Source organism: Salmo trutta, unplaced genomic scaffold, assembly GCF_901001165.1.
Source record: "Salmo trutta unplaced genomic scaffold, fSalTru1.1, whole genome shotgun sequence".
In the NCBI taxonomy this organism is placed as follows: Eukaryota; Metazoa; Chordata; class Actinopteri; order Salmoniformes; family Salmonidae; genus Salmo; species Salmo trutta.
Window position 1 is genome coordinate 18,440,051 of NW_021822911.1, and position 15,753 is coordinate 18,455,803.

Consider the following 15,753-nt stretch of genomic DNA (forward strand, 5'->3'; position numbering starts at 1 on the left):
GAATGCACAGGGTAGCTAAGGATGAATGCCCCAGGGAGAATTGGACATGTGGTAAATGGAAGGGGGCAATCCTAAAAGAGAAGGGCTGACATAAGGATAATTTACTGATCTTACCAAAGACATTGTTAAGAAATGCAGCAGAATTGATACATGGCTTGAGCCATGTATAAAAAGGGGGAGTATAGTAGAGCAGGCGATAGAACAGGATAGAATTACTACTTGAACAAAAACATTTTTGTAGAATGTCCATTCCAACATTTGGAAATGGACTTATTGAACTATTCCGAATTGAGGGGAAGAAGGGGTGTTTAACAATAACAGATAAGTATAGCAAATGGGTAGAAGCGTTCCCAACTTACTTGGTGGACATGATTATGGTAGCTAGAATATTAGGACAAGAGATCCCAGTATCAACACTAGGGATTATATCTCTTTAAATGATGGATGACAGTTTAGCTAATCAGGTAGAGCCTATAGAATGCCAGAGTTAGAGAGACCAGAACAGGTAGACATATAAGTTAAAGATATACTAGCAGAGCACATGAGAAGACTGTTAACCAAACCCGTATGTCCAAGATTTTGTGTCCAACAGGTGAATTACAGGAGAAGGTGATTCACTCAATCCAACTAGGAGACTGGGTGTGGATCCACTCCCTGAGGAGAAAAAACTGGAAGCAGTCCCGTTGGGAAGGCCCATACCAGGTGCTATTAAACCATTGCCTTTGCCAGTAGGAAAGCTGAGAGAGTCACATGGGTCCACGTTACCCACTGCAAGAAGGTATGTACACATATGAGCACTGATGATCACACACAGAGTTAGGAGAAGAACCGAGAACCAATAAGGTCCGGGGGTTACCTCCTTAACGAAGATTTCCTATCCCGACCGTTCATCACTGTGTGTGCTCCTAGAGGTGTGAGTATGGGGTGGTACCTAGCAGATCGACTAAGGGCAGGAGAGGGTTGACGGTTTTTGGGAAGAGTAGAGGCTCTGAGCTGCATCATAATCTAATCTTTCTGATACATTCAGATCCAACACCTTCGGGTACTAATCATACGATACCGTTGTCATTGAGAAGAAGTAGAAGATAAACTATATAATACACTGATGAGTGATGTACAGAATAAGGAATCAAAGAAGATCAAGATGTAGAATTTTAGGTGAGCATTAAACAATTCCTTGGGGAAGCAGACAACTGTACAGGAATTGGGGTTGGCCAGATTGAAGTACTCAGCCAACCCACCTCGGTTCACCTGGATTCCTGATGAGCACCAGTGTTATAGATACAAGAATGGCGCCGAGAATTGAGATGATTTTAACGGCTGGAAAGGTAATCGTTAATGTGACTGACTTAGGTTTGAAAGCACAGGAGAAAATGTGTAACCTCATAGCACCTATGGCTGATGAAGGGTGGGCTAGTACCAGCAAAGGACGCATACGACAAGAATTACCACAAAGGGTGGTTAGGAACTTGCGCCCTGGGGTTATTGGTCCAACCAGTTTGAATTAGTGATAAGAGACCAGTTATAGGAGGCTAAAGTAGGTACAGGAGGAGTTTTGATAAGGATGGGAATGGCTTTGTCTAGATGGATGCTATTGGCATCCTCAGGGAGGTTCCAGATGAATACAAAGTTATGAATCAAATATGTGAAGGCTTTAACACTACATTATGTTGGTTGTTGACAATAAATAATAATGTGGATTGAATTAATGACATCATTTAATCAACAGAGATTCATGAATGAAACAGGGGATGCAGTAAAGAGGTTCTCTGACCAATTATCCGCCACCTCCCTCATGACCTGGTAAAATAGACTGACTCTCGATAGGTTACGGGCAAAGAGGATGGTGTAGGTAGAATGATTAGGTTCATTGCTGTACGTACATTTTTGATAACACAGCTCATGTTTGGGAAATGGAAAAGTGTTGCAAGAACTGTATTATGGGCTGCTTTAACCTGTATGAGTGTGTTTGGGTTGTGTGGTTGTTGTTTGGTCCCGTGTGCAAGAGGTTTAATAACCAGAACTTTAGAGAGATGATAACGGAGCAGATGGTGAGCTACGGACCGAGTGAAAGTTCAGATCAATGAGACGACAAGTACCTACCGCCGAGCAAGCCTGTTCCCCTTTTTCTTTGTCACGTCTTGCAGACGTGAAGAGGGGGATTTGTAATAAAGATAATCTAACGTTTTACCTAATGATCTATAAGGAGGGCATTTGCACAACATGCTTCACAACAGCACACAACAAAATTCCAGAGACATATTGAGCAACCAACTGATACCAATCACGACCACACCCAGAGACAGATGGCTGACTTAAGCACTCACACAAAAATGTCAAGACATGAAAGCGCACTAGCCACACGAACTGACCACTGGTGTAAAAAACAACATTCCATGAATATCGTAACCAACCAGACACGAATTAGCAGAAAAACACACTTAGGGGTGTTGGACTCCGAGGACAAAGGACACTGCCCAGGGCCAATGGGAAGTCGACACCACCTGGAGAATGGACCGTCCCTCCACTCATCGACCAGTCAGGAGAGCGGACCTACTAGACTCAACCTATGTCAAAACACTGTTATTTCATTGTATAAATTGGATGCACACCATGTTTCGGGGCTCTCTTCCGCTAGTTCCCTATGAGCTAAACGAAGGAGTCCGTGCACGCTTTGCCAAATATCTTTGTCTCATAATAAAATGCCTTACTATAATTGAATCCACCCGGTCCAGCGTCCTGACTTGGTCTCCATCTCAAGTAACTGCTCATCAACACGTGTCAAAGAGCACTGTTTCCGCCCGGTTTCGAACCGAGGACCTTTCGCGTGTTAAGCGAACGTGATAACCACTACACTACAGAAACCGCTGCTCGATCTTTCTGCAAGTGGTAAACCGAATTTTACCGATATTCATGGCACGTATTCGAATTTCCAACATAAGGTACTAATGAATTTCTCTGTTACCACTATGATACTTCTTGAATGTGTCAATGAGCGTTGTCCCCGCCCGGTTTCGAACCAGAGACTTTTCGCGTGTGAAGCAAACGTGATAACCACTACACCACAGAAACTGCTGCTACATTTAGCTACAAGGAGTAAACCGAATTTTACAGATATTCATGGCACGCGTTCGAATTTCCAAAATTAGGCATTTATGAAAATAACTATTCTCTGTTAAAAGTACAGTACCTACTGCACGTGTCAAAGAGCACTGTTTCCGCCCAGTTTCAAACCGAGGACCTTTCGCGTGTAAAGCAAACGTGATAACCACTACACTACAGAAACTGCTACTTAATTTTTCTGCAAGGAGTAAACCGAATTTTACAGATATTCATGGCACGTATTCAAATTTCCAAAATAATGAATTTCTCTGTTACCACTATGGTACTTCTTGAATGTGTAAATGAGCGTTGTCCCCGCCCGGTTTCGAACCGTGGACTTTTCGCGTGTGAAGCAAACGTGATAACCACTACACTACAGAAACTGCTGCTACATTTAGCTACAAGGAGTAAACCGAATTTTACAGATATTCATGGCACGTATTCGAATTTCCAAAATACAGAATTTATGAAAATAACTATTCTCTGTTAAAAGTACGGTACCTACTGCACTTGTCAAAGAGCACTGTTTCCGCCCGGTTTCGAACAGAGGACCTTTCGCGTGTAAAGCAAACGTGATAACCACTACACTACAGAAACTGCTATTTAATTTTTCTGCAAGGTGTAAACCGAATTTTACAGATATTCATGGCACGTATTCGAATTTCCAAAATAAAGAATTAATGAAATTCTCTGTTACCACTATGATACTTCTTGAATGTGTCAATTAGCGTTGTTCCCGCCCGGTTTCGAACCAGGGACCTTTCGCGTGTGAAGCAAACGTGATAACCACTACACTACAGAAACTGCTGCTTGATTTTTCTGCAAGGAGTAAACTGAAATTTACAGATATTCATGGCACGTATTCAAATTTCCAAAATAAGTCATTAATGAAATTCTCTGTTATCGCTATAGTACTTCTTGAATGTGTCAATGAGCGTTGTTTCCGCTCGGTTTCGAACCAGGGACCTTTCGCATGTGAAGCAAACGTGACAACCACTACACTACAGAAACTGCTGCTTGATTTTTCTGCAAGGAGTAAACTGAAATTTACAGATATTCATGGCACGTATTCAAATTTCCAAAATAAGGCATTAATGAAATTCTCTGTTACCGCTATAGTACTTCTTGAATGTGTCAATGAGCATTGTTTCCGCCCGGTTTCGAACCAGGGACCTTTTGCGTGTGAATCAAACGTGATAACCACTACACTACAGAAACTGCTGCTACATTTAGCTACGAGGAGGAAACCGAATTTTACTGATATTCATGGCACGTATTGGAATTTCCAAAATACAGAATTTATGAAAATAACTTTTCTCTGTTAAAAGTACAGTACCTACTGCACGTGTCAAAGAGCACTGTTTCCACCAGGTTTCGAACCGAGGACCTTTCGCGTGTTAAGCAAACGTGATAACCACTACACTACAGAAACTGCTGCTACAGTTTGCTACAAGGAGTAAACCGAATTTTACAGATATTCATGGCACGTATTCGAATTTCCAAAATAAGGCATCAATGAAATTCTCTGTTACCGCTATAGTACTTCTTGAATTTGTCAATGAGCGTTGTTTCCACCCGGTTTCGAACCAGGGACCTTTCACGGGTGAAGCAAACGTGATAACCACTACACTACAGAAACTGCTGCTACAATTGTCTGCAAGGAGTAAACCGAATTTTACTGATATTCATGGCATGTATTCAAATTTCCAAAATAAGTCATTAATGAAATTCTCTGTTATCGCTATAGTACTTCTTGAATGTGTCAATGAGCGTTGTTTCCGCTCGGTTTCGAACCAGGGACCTTTCGCATGTGAAGCAAACGTGACAACCACTACACTACAGAAACTGCTGCTTGATTTTTCTGCAAAGAGTAAACCGAATTTTACAGATATTCATGGCACGTATTCGAATTTCCAAAATTAGGTATTTATGAAAATAATTATTCTCTGTTAAAAGTATAGTACCTACTGCACGTGTTAAAGAGCACTGTTTCCAGCCGTTTTTTCGAACCGAGGACATTTCGCGTGTAAAGCGAACGTGAAAACCACTAGACTACAGAAACTGCTGCTTGATTTTTCTGCAAAAAGTAAACCGAATTTTACAGATATTCATGGCAGATGTTCGAATTTCAAAAATAAGGCATTTATGAAAATAATTATTCTCTGTTTAAAGTACTGTACCTACTGTATATGTCAAAGAGCACTGTTTCTGCCCGGTTTCAATCCGAGGACCTTTCGCGTGTAAAGCGAATGTGATAACCAATACAGTACAGAAACTGCTGGTACAATTAGCTGCAAGGAGTAAACCGAATTTTAAAGATATTCATGGCAGGTATTCGAATTTCCAAAATAAGGCACTAATGAAATTCTCTGTTACCACTACGGTACTTCTTGAATTTGTCAATGAGCGTTGTTTCCGCCTGGTTTCGAACCAGGGACCTTTCGCGTGTTTTTTTTTTTTTTTTTAATTATCAAAAATGTTTGTTTACAATATTTACAGTACAATCTACTGTTTACAGTACAATCCACAGAGAACAATACAGAAGACACTAGACTAACAGAAGCTGGTGAACAATTCACCCCCTATCAAATTCAAGGGACCCAATGAAAAACAAAGTAAATATCAAAACAGTGCTTTCAAAAATTATAAGTGATACCTCCACTCTCCTCTCGTGAAATTAACCCACTCCCTTCAACAAAAGATTGATCAAAATGTTCCATCCCATAATTAAACAACATATCTATGTGTTTACTGAACAGTGCTATAAAGATACTTCACACCTGAACCCTCTTTCTGAGGAAAAGAAACATAATTCCTCCTACAAAAAATAGCATACCTCACAAAACTCAAAACCATATTCAACAAACACACATTAACACCCTCACATTTACCAGACACTCCAAATAACAAAAGTTCCTCCCACGCATACTTTTTCACGAAATCTCCCCCCCAGGGACCTTTCGCGTGTGAAGCAAACGTGATAACCACTACACTACAGAAACTGCTGCTACAGTTTGCTCCAAGGAGTAAACCGAATTTTACAGATATTCATGGCACGTGTTCAAATTTCCAAAATTAGGTATTTATGAAAATAACTATTCTCTGTTAAAAGTAAAGTACCTACTGCACGTGTCAAAGAGCACTGTTTCTGCCCGGTTTCGATCCGAGGACCTTTCGCGTGTTAAGCAAACGCGATAACCACTACACTACAGAAACTGCTTCTACAATTAGCTGCAAGGAGTAAACCAAATTTTACCGATATTCATGGCACATATTCGAATTTCCAAAATACAGAATTTATGAAAATAACTATTCTCTGTTAAAAGTATAGTTCCTACTGCACGTGTCAAAGAGCACTGTTCCAACCCGGTTTCGAACCGAGGACCTTTAGCGTGTTAAGCAAACGTGATAACCACTACACTACAGAAACTGCTGCTACAGTTTGCCACAAGGAGTAAACCGAATTTTACAGATATTCATGGCACGTGTTCAAATTTCCAAAATTAGGTATTTATGAAAATAACTATTCTCTGTTAAAAGTAAAGTACCTACTGCACGTGTCAAAGAGCACTGTTTCTGCCCGGTTTCAAACCGAGGACCTTTCGCGTGTTAAGCGAACGTGATAACCACTACACTACAGAAACTGCTGCTTGATTTTTCTGCAAGGAGTAAACCGAATTTTACAGATATTCATGGCACGTATTCGAATTTCCAAAATAAGGCATTAATGAATTTCTCTGTTACCACTATGATACTTCTTGAATGTGTCAATGAGCATTGTTTCCGCTGGTTTCGAACCAGGGACCTTTCGTGTGTGAAGCTAACGTGATAAACACTACACCACAGAAACTACTGCTACAATTAGCTGCAAGGAGTAAACCGAATTTTAAAGATATTCATGGAACGTATTCGAATTTCCAAAATAAGGGATTCATGAAATTCTATGTGGTACTAATTGAATATGTCAATTAGCGTTGTTTCCGCCTGGTTTCGAACCAGGAACCTTTCGCGTGTGAAGCAAACGTGAATTTATATATTTTTATTTATTTTTTATTTTTTTATTATCAAAAATGTTTGTTTACAATATTTACAGTACAATCTACTGTTTACAGTACAATCCACAGAGAACAATACAGAAGACACTAGACTAACAGAAGCTGGTGAACAATTCACCCCCTATCAAATTCAAGGGACCCAATGAAAAACAAAGTAAATATCAAAACAGTGCTTTCAAAAATTATAAGTGATACCTCCACTCTCCTCTCGTGAAATTAACCCACTCCCTTCAACAAAAGATTCATCAAAATGTTCCATCCCATAATTAAACAACATATCTATGTGTTTACTGAACAGTGCTATAAAGATACTCCACACCTGAACCCTCTTTCTGTCAAAAGAAACATAATTCCTCCTACAAAAAATAGCATACCTCACAAAACTCAAAACCATATTCAACAAACACACATTAACACCCTCACATTTACCAGACACTCCAAATAACAAAAGTTCCTCCCACGCATACTTTTTCACGAAATCTCCCCCCCAGTTTTTACATAACATTTCCTTAACTTTACAAAAAAAATATTTTAAATCCTCACATTCTATAAACAAATGCATTAGAGTTTCCGGGAAACGTCCACATACATCGCATTCCCTTTCTATCTCACCATTAATTTGCTTTAACACCACCTTTGTAAATATTCTATTATGTCTTAATTTGAAATCATTATTTTCACACTCCTTACTATTATATTTTACATTTAAATTTTCCCATATCTTTTTTTCATCTAATTCCGGAAAAACTACTTTCCAAAATTTCTCAGCAGCCGGCCTTCTACACACTTTTCCTACCATTATTCTATACAATCTTTTCACTGGTATACTAGATAAATGTACTTTCTTCTTACTGCTACCAATGAACAAATTAGGAAATACAAATAAATCTTCTCTTTCAACTTCACTATTTATTAAATCAACCCATTCTCTTGGTATACTATTCTTTATCTTGTTATACATATTATTCACTGTTCCCCTTCCCACCTCTTCATCCCATTCATTGATTATGTCAAAAATAGCTTCCCCAGGTAAAAACCCTGGAATTACCTCATATGTATAATCTTTTATTTGCCGTAGACCTGCACTCATAAATACTTTATTATACAAAACTTTTTCTTTGTTCTTGATTTTCTCATTCAGAAATAGAGGTTGATTCATAATCAGGTCAATATGTCCACATTCATAATATACATTAGGCAACAACTCTGCCCATGCATTTAGCACCTCTTTATAAAAATCTGGTACCTTTTCAAACATTGCCCTTTTAAGCCCCATCAATAAACCATTATCCTCACAACCACCACTCTCCTCTAAGTAGACTTTAAAGAAGTGTTTCCAGCCATAATCTTCACTGTCATACAAATATTTCTTTACTGTTTTTATCCTAATAGCTTTTCTTTTGACATCTAAATCTACAAGTTTTAAACCTCCATCCACATAGTCAGCAATCAATGTTTTCTGAGCTATTCTCACTCCTTTACCATCCCATATAAAATTTGACACCACATTATTCAATTCATTTAGGACCCACTCCGGCATGTCCAGGACTCCCAAAACATACACACATTTGGATAATACCAAAGCATTTGCAACAATTACTTTCCCTTGTAACTTAAGTTTTCTATTTTTCCAGAAATTCAACGTTAGCTTGACTTTATTAAGGATCCCAGTCCAAGTTATATCTTTTGACTCTTTCTCCTTTACACCAATGTTTACTCCCAGCACTTTAATAAAATCCTTTGCGCTCTTGAATGGAATCTCACACCCTTTTACATTGATATCCCCAACAAACATTATTTCAGTCTTCTCTATATTAACTTTAGCACCCGATGCCTTGCCATATATATCTATGATTTCCATAATGCTTCCAATACTTTCTATATCCTTCACAGTACAAGTAGTGTCATCAGCGTACTGATGTACAACACTGACACCGCCACCTGGGATTCCAACACCCCTTACTTCTTTATTACTATTTATCAATGTAGCTAACGGTTCTGTAGAAACACTGTACAGCAGAGCTGACAAAGGACAGCCCTGCCTTACTGACCTCTCCACAGGGAAAGTATCTGTTAACACTCCGTTACATTTCACACAACTTTTAGCCCCACTATACAACAGGTTGATCCAAGATACAAACTTTGGCCTAAACCCAAACCTCTCCATAGTTTGTAATAAAAAGCTGTGCTCCACTCTATCAAAAGCTTTGTTAAAATCCAAACTTAAAACTATACCACCTTCATTTTTCATTTGATTAACAACATCCCTAATTGTACAAATTACATCTGCAATATCTCTTCCAGGTATGCCGTAGGCTTGTGTTGATTCAATAATACTCCCAATCACCTTTTTCATCCTATTCGCTAACACTTTAGTCAGTATCTTATAGTCCGAATTTAGAAGGCTAATAGGCCTATAATTTTCTAACTTTAATCTACTGCCCCTATTTTTGAATAAGATCGTTAACATTCCAGTTGACATAGACTCAGGGATTTCCTTATTCTCTTCCATATAATGAAACACCCTCACTAAAATGGGTGCCAAAATATCTACAAAGACTTTATAGAACTCATTTGTTAAACCGTCCAAACCCGGACTTTTATTACCTTGCGTGCTAACAATTGCTTCCTTGATTTCCATAATCGAAATCTCGTCATCACACATCATTCTCTCTGCCTGCGATACTTTGGCACTAATTGTATCCAACACTTTTACAACACACACTTTATCAAATCAAATCAAATGTATATATATGGCCCTTCGTACATCAGCTGAAATCTCAAAGTGCTGTACAGAAACCCAGCCTAAAACCCCAAACCCACACTTTATCTACATCATTCTTTTTGTAAAGATTTCTGTAAAAGTTTTCAACTGTCTCTAAGATCCCAACAAAATCGTTTACCTTTACACCTCTTTCATCTTCCAACTCTACAATGTAACTCTTAGTTTGTTTTCTTTTTTCCAGACCCAAAAAAAAGGATGTACATTTCTCTCCCTCCAAAGCGTACTGTGCCCTGCTCCTAACAATAGCACCCAAACATTTCTTTTTTTCATAACTACCCAGTTCTGCATGGATTTTCAAATAATTCACAACATCATAGTCTGGATCCATATCAGCCTTTTCAAGTTCATGCAACATCCTATTCCTAAGCATTATTTCTTTCTGCTTATCTAACCGGTTATGATTTTTTGCGTACCTAATACTCCTATTTTTTACTTTTACTTTCACTTCCTCCCACCATAAACACACATTCTCTTTTAACAGTACATTAGACTTTTCATCATTAATACATTCAACAATTTCATTTCTATATCCTTCCTCCTTTAACAGACTGGCATTTAAACACCATACACCTCCCCCTCTCCTCTCCACACCAAAACCCATTTCAAATGACATTACTGCATGATCACTATATGCTGTAAAGGTATATGACACCTTCTTAACATTCTGCACCAATTCTTGTTTTGCTAGACATAAATCAATTCTGCTTTGTTTTAATTCCTTTAGAACCACCTGCCTTCTAGAGAATACTCTTCTGTTTGGATTTTCAGCCCTCCATATATCTACTAGATTCTCCTCATTCATAAGTTTCCATAATGCATTTCTAGAAGAGTCATATCTGAATTTAGCACAACTAGAGGCATCCATTCTACTACACCTCACATTAAAATCTCCTATCAGTATACAGTTTTCTGAGCACAGTGTTTTTAATTTGTGAAACATTTCTCTCCTTTCAGATTCAATATTTGAAGCATAAACATTAATTAAACGAAAAACTACATTTTGAACTTCAAATTCAATTACAATAAGTCTACCATCATTGTCAGCATATATTTGTTTTACATTCTGCACCACATCATTTTTTATCAAAATAGCCACACCACATGTTTTATCTCCTCCATGACTACAAAAAATTAAATCAGACCATTTACTCTTAATCTCCTGCATTTTGGATTCTGTCCAATTGGTCTCTTGAAAACACAACATGTCTGCCTTAACAGACACTAATACCTGCTCAAATTTTCTCATGTTTCTCAAACTGTTATCGTTTAGGGATGCGACTGTAATCATTATTAATGTTTGCAGAAGTATAATCAGAGTCAAACAAGTCCTTTCAAATCCTACTTTTTCTTTTTTCCAAATCCCATCATCTCCCTGGTTTTCGACAATGACCTCTTATTTTTTACAAACAACTGAAGATCCTCACCATCTATTTCATCATCCGTCTCTTTATTCGGATTTTTTGGGGGGAGCGGCTGTGAAGCCTTTTGAAAAGTGCGCTTTAACAGTGCCCGTGACTTCAGTGGACCCAACCCACTCTTTGGTGTAATTCTCACACAGGCTTAAAGCTGGCTCAGGCACCTGAGAAGCACCTTGCACCATCTCCACCTATTTCACCCATCATGTGCTGCTGTTCCACCTTGTCAGCAGCAGAGACTAAAACCCCGTCTCGTGCTTTGCCATAAGACATTACAGGCTCTTCAAGCTTATCTGCCATTGTCTCTGGAGTCACACTCTCCATGTCACTCTCATCCTCTCTCTCCATCGGCACACTCCCCTCCCCTTCCTCAGACGTGAGGTCCATTGTTTGCAAAAGTAAGTGATCTTCTCCCTTATTACAGCTACATCTAACTTTGGGTCTGTCACACATTTTGCACACATTTCCTATGTTCCGACATTCTCTGGCATAATGCCCTTGTTCACTACATTTGTGGCATGTGAATTCCGGACATTCCTTTAGTATGTGCCCCGGCTGAATACATAATCTACATACCTTCACTTGATTGTCGTGGATTACACGAAAATATTCAGATCCCTCGACAGTGTTAAATTTAGTAGAATATGGCAAGGATTGCACATTGTCTGTAAACTTTACCTTGCAAAATCTCGTCCCATCTACAATGTCCGTTCCTGGCCACATCCTCCTCTTGATTGGCGTGGTCGCCTTCACATTCCAGCCTTTTAGTTTCTCTTCTATCTCCTCATCCGTAATGTATGCGGGCAAGTTCAAAAAGGACACCACTAGCTCATCGTTCCCTAATTCTTTAGCCATGATTTGACAGTTCTTTATCTTTAGCCCGTCTATTAGTCTTTCTTTTCCATTTACATGAGACATTGTTATTTCATACTTATTTCCGTCTTTCATTCGACATCCCAGTATTGCTCCGCAAACTTCCTTTATTCCTCTCAGCAATTCCATTGTTGTTATTTTCCCTTTTCCACTTATTTCCACGTTCACCGTCAGTTCCTTCTCATATGTTCTTTTTTTCAGTTCTTCGTTTAACATTCTGATTTCACTGTTGTCCTTTCTCGTCGTCGTTTGTATTCTTGATGTCGAAGCCATGTTGTCTGTCCGGTTATTTTAAGCAATATCCCCCAAACAGCTCACGCTGATGGGGGACAATAGCAAAAAAGTTTCACAGAAACTTCACTACAGTCACTCACAAACTTTCAAACTTATAAAGCAAATAGACCTCCAAAAACAACGATATTCTCTCTCAAGCACTCAGACACCTGCTTCTCTTCCACTTCTGAAACTCCAAAAAGGGGCGTGTGAAGCGAACGTGATAACCACTACACTACAGAAACTGCTGCTACAATTATCTGCAAGGAGTAAACCGAATTTTACAGATATTCATGGCACGTATTCGAATTTCCAAAATAAGGCATCAATGAAATTCTCTGTTACCGCTATAGTACTTCTTGAATGTGTCAATGAGCGTTGTTTCCGACCGGTTTTGAACCAAAGACTTTTCGCATGTGAAGCAAACGTGATAACCACTACACTACAGAAACTGCTGCTACATTTAGCTACAAGGAGTAAACCGAATTTTACAGATATTCATGGCACGTATTCAAATGTCCAAAATACAGAATTTATGAAAATAACTTTTCTCTTTTAAAAGTACAGTACCTTACAGGACGTGTCAAAGAGCACTGTTTCCACCCGGTTTCGAACCGAGGACCTTTCGCGTGTTAAGCAAACATGCTAACCACTACACTACAGAAACTGCTGCTACAGTTTGCTACAAAGAGTAAACCGAATTTTACAGATATTCATGGCACGTATTCGAATTTCCAAAATAAGGCATCAATGAAATTATCTGTTACCGCTATAGTACTTCTTGAATTTGTCAATGAGCGTTGTTTCCTCCAGGTTTCGAACCAGGGACCTTTCGCATGTGAAGCAAACGTGATAACCACTACACTACAGAAACTGCTGCTACAATTAGCTGCAAGGAGTAAACCGAATTTTACCGATATTCATGGCACGTATTCAAATTTCCAAAATAAGTCATTAATGAAATTATCTGTTACCGCTATAGTACTTCTTGAATTTGTCAATGAGCGCTGTTTCCGCCAGGTTTCGAACCAGGGACCTTTCGCGTGTGAAGCAAACATGATAACCACTACACTAAAGACACTGCTGCTACAATTATCTGCAATGAGTAAAGCGAATTTTACAGATATTCATGGCACGTATTCGAATTTCCAAAATACAGAATTTATGAAAATAACTTTTCTCTGTTAAAAGTACAGTACCTACTGCACGTGTTCAAATTTCCAAAATTAGGTATTTATGAAAATAACTATTCTCTGTTAAAAGTAACGTACCTACTGCACGTGTTAAAGAGCACTGTTTCCGCCCGGTTTCGATCCGAGGACCTTTTGCGTGTTAAGCAAACGTGATAACCACTACACTACAGAATCTGCTGCTATAGTTTGCTACAAGGAGTAAACCGAATTTTACAGATATTCATGGCACGTGTTCGAATTTCCGAATTAAGGGATTAATGAAATTCTCTGTTACCACTATGGTTCTTCTTCATTGTGTCAATGAGCGTTGTTTCCGCCTGGTTTCGAACAAGGGACCTTTCGCGTGTGAAGCAAACGTGATAACCACTACACTACAGTAACTGCTGCTACAATTTTTGCAAGGAGTAAACCGAATTTTACTGATATTCATGACACGTATTGGAATTTCCAAAATACACAATTTATGAAAATAACTATTCTCTGTTAAAAGTACAGTGCCTACTGCACGTGACAAAGAGCACTGTTTCCACCCGGTTTCGAACCGAGGACCTTTCGCGTGTTAAGCAAACGTGATTACCACTACACTACAGAAACTTTTTCTACAAGGAGTAAACCGAATTTTACAGATATTCATGGCACGTATTCGAATTTCCAAAATAAAGCATTTATGAAAATAACTATTCTCTGTTTAAAGTACAGTACCTACTGCATGTGTCAAAGAGCACTGTTTCTGCCCGGTTTCAAACCAAGGACCTTTCGCGTGTAAAGCGAATGTGATAGCCACTACAGTACAGAAACTGCGGGTACAATTAGCTGCAAGGAGTAAACTGAATTTTACCGATATTCATGGCACGTATTCTAATTTCCAAAATAAGGTATAAACGAATTTCTCTGTTATCACTATGATACTTCTTGAATGTGTCATTGAGCGTTGTTTCCGACCGGCTTCGAACCAGGGACCTTTCGCATGTGAATCAAACGTGATAACCACTACACTACAGAAACTGCTGCTACAATTATCTGCAAGGAGTAAACCGAATTTTACAGATATTCATGGCACGTATTCGAATTTCCAAAATACAGAATTTATGAAAATAACTTTTCTCTGTTAAAAGTACAGTACCTACTGCACGTGTCAAATAGCACTGTTTCCACCCGGTTTCAAACCGAGGACCTTTCGCGTGTAAACCGAACGTGATAACCACTACACTACAGAAACTGCTGCTTGATTTTTCTGCAAGGAGTAAACCGAATTTTACAGATATTCATGGCACGTATTCGAATTTCCAAAATAAGGCATCAATGAAATTCTCTGTTACCGCTATAGTACTTCTTGAATTTTCAATGAGCGTTGTTTCCGCCCGGTTTCGAACCAGGGACCTTTCGCATGTGAAGCAAATGTGATAACCACCACACTACAGAAACTGCTGCTACAAATATCTTGCAAGGAGTAAACCGAATTTTAATAATATACATGGCACGTTTTCAAATTTCCAAAATTAGGTATTTATGAAAATAACTCTTCTCTGTTAAAAGTAAAGTACCTACTGCACGTGGTAAAGAGCACTGTTTCCGCCAGGTTTCGATCCGAGGAACTGTCGCGTGTTAAGCTAACGTGATAACCACTACACTACAGAAACTGCTTCTACAATTAGCTGCAAGGAGTAAACCGAATTTTACCGATATTCATGGCACGTATTCGAATTTCCAAAATAAGGCATGAACGAATTTCTCTGTTACCACTATGATACTTCTTGAATGTGTCATTGAGCGTTGTTTCTGACCGGTTTCGAACCGAGGACCTTTCGCATGTTAAGCAAACATGATAACCACTACACTACAGAAACTGCTGCTACATTTAGTTATGAGGAGGAAACCAAATTTTACTGATATTCATGGCACGTATTGGAATTTCCAAAATACAGAATTTATGAAAATAACTTTTCTCTGTTAAAAGTACAGTACCTACTGCACGTGTCAAAGAGCACTGTTTCCACTCGGTTTCGAACCGAGGACCATTACCATGTTAAGCAAACGTGATAACCACTACACTACAG

General features: G+C 38.8%; 5 non-coding genes across 5 annotated transcripts; all 5 read right to left on the bottom strand.

Moving 5' to 3' along the window:
• Positions 1–2,792: 2,792 nt before the first annotated feature.
• On the bottom strand, positions 2,793–2,865 carry trnav-aac (transfer RNA valine (anticodon AAC)). The gene has a single exon. It is a non-coding gene; the product is annotated as a tRNA-Val (tRNA).
• Positions 2,866–3,626: 761 nt separating this feature from the next.
• On the bottom strand, positions 3,627–3,699 carry trnav-uac (transfer RNA valine (anticodon UAC)). The gene has a single exon. It is a non-coding gene; the product is annotated as a tRNA-Val (tRNA).
• A 134-nt stretch (positions 3,700–3,833) lies between these two features.
• Positions 3,834–3,906, bottom strand: trnav-cac (transfer RNA valine (anticodon CAC)). The gene has a single exon. It is a non-coding gene; the product is annotated as a tRNA-Val (tRNA).
• Positions 3,907–4,247: 341 nt separating this feature from the next.
• Positions 4,248–4,320, bottom strand: trnav-cac (transfer RNA valine (anticodon CAC)). The gene has a single exon. It is a non-coding gene; the product is annotated as a tRNA-Val (tRNA).
• A 2,353-nt stretch (positions 4,321–6,673) lies between these two features.
• Positions 6,674–6,746, bottom strand: trnav-aac (transfer RNA valine (anticodon AAC)). Its single transcript has one exon. It is a non-coding gene; the product is annotated as a tRNA-Val (tRNA).
• Between the last annotated feature and the right edge of the window lie 9,007 nt (positions 6,747–15,753).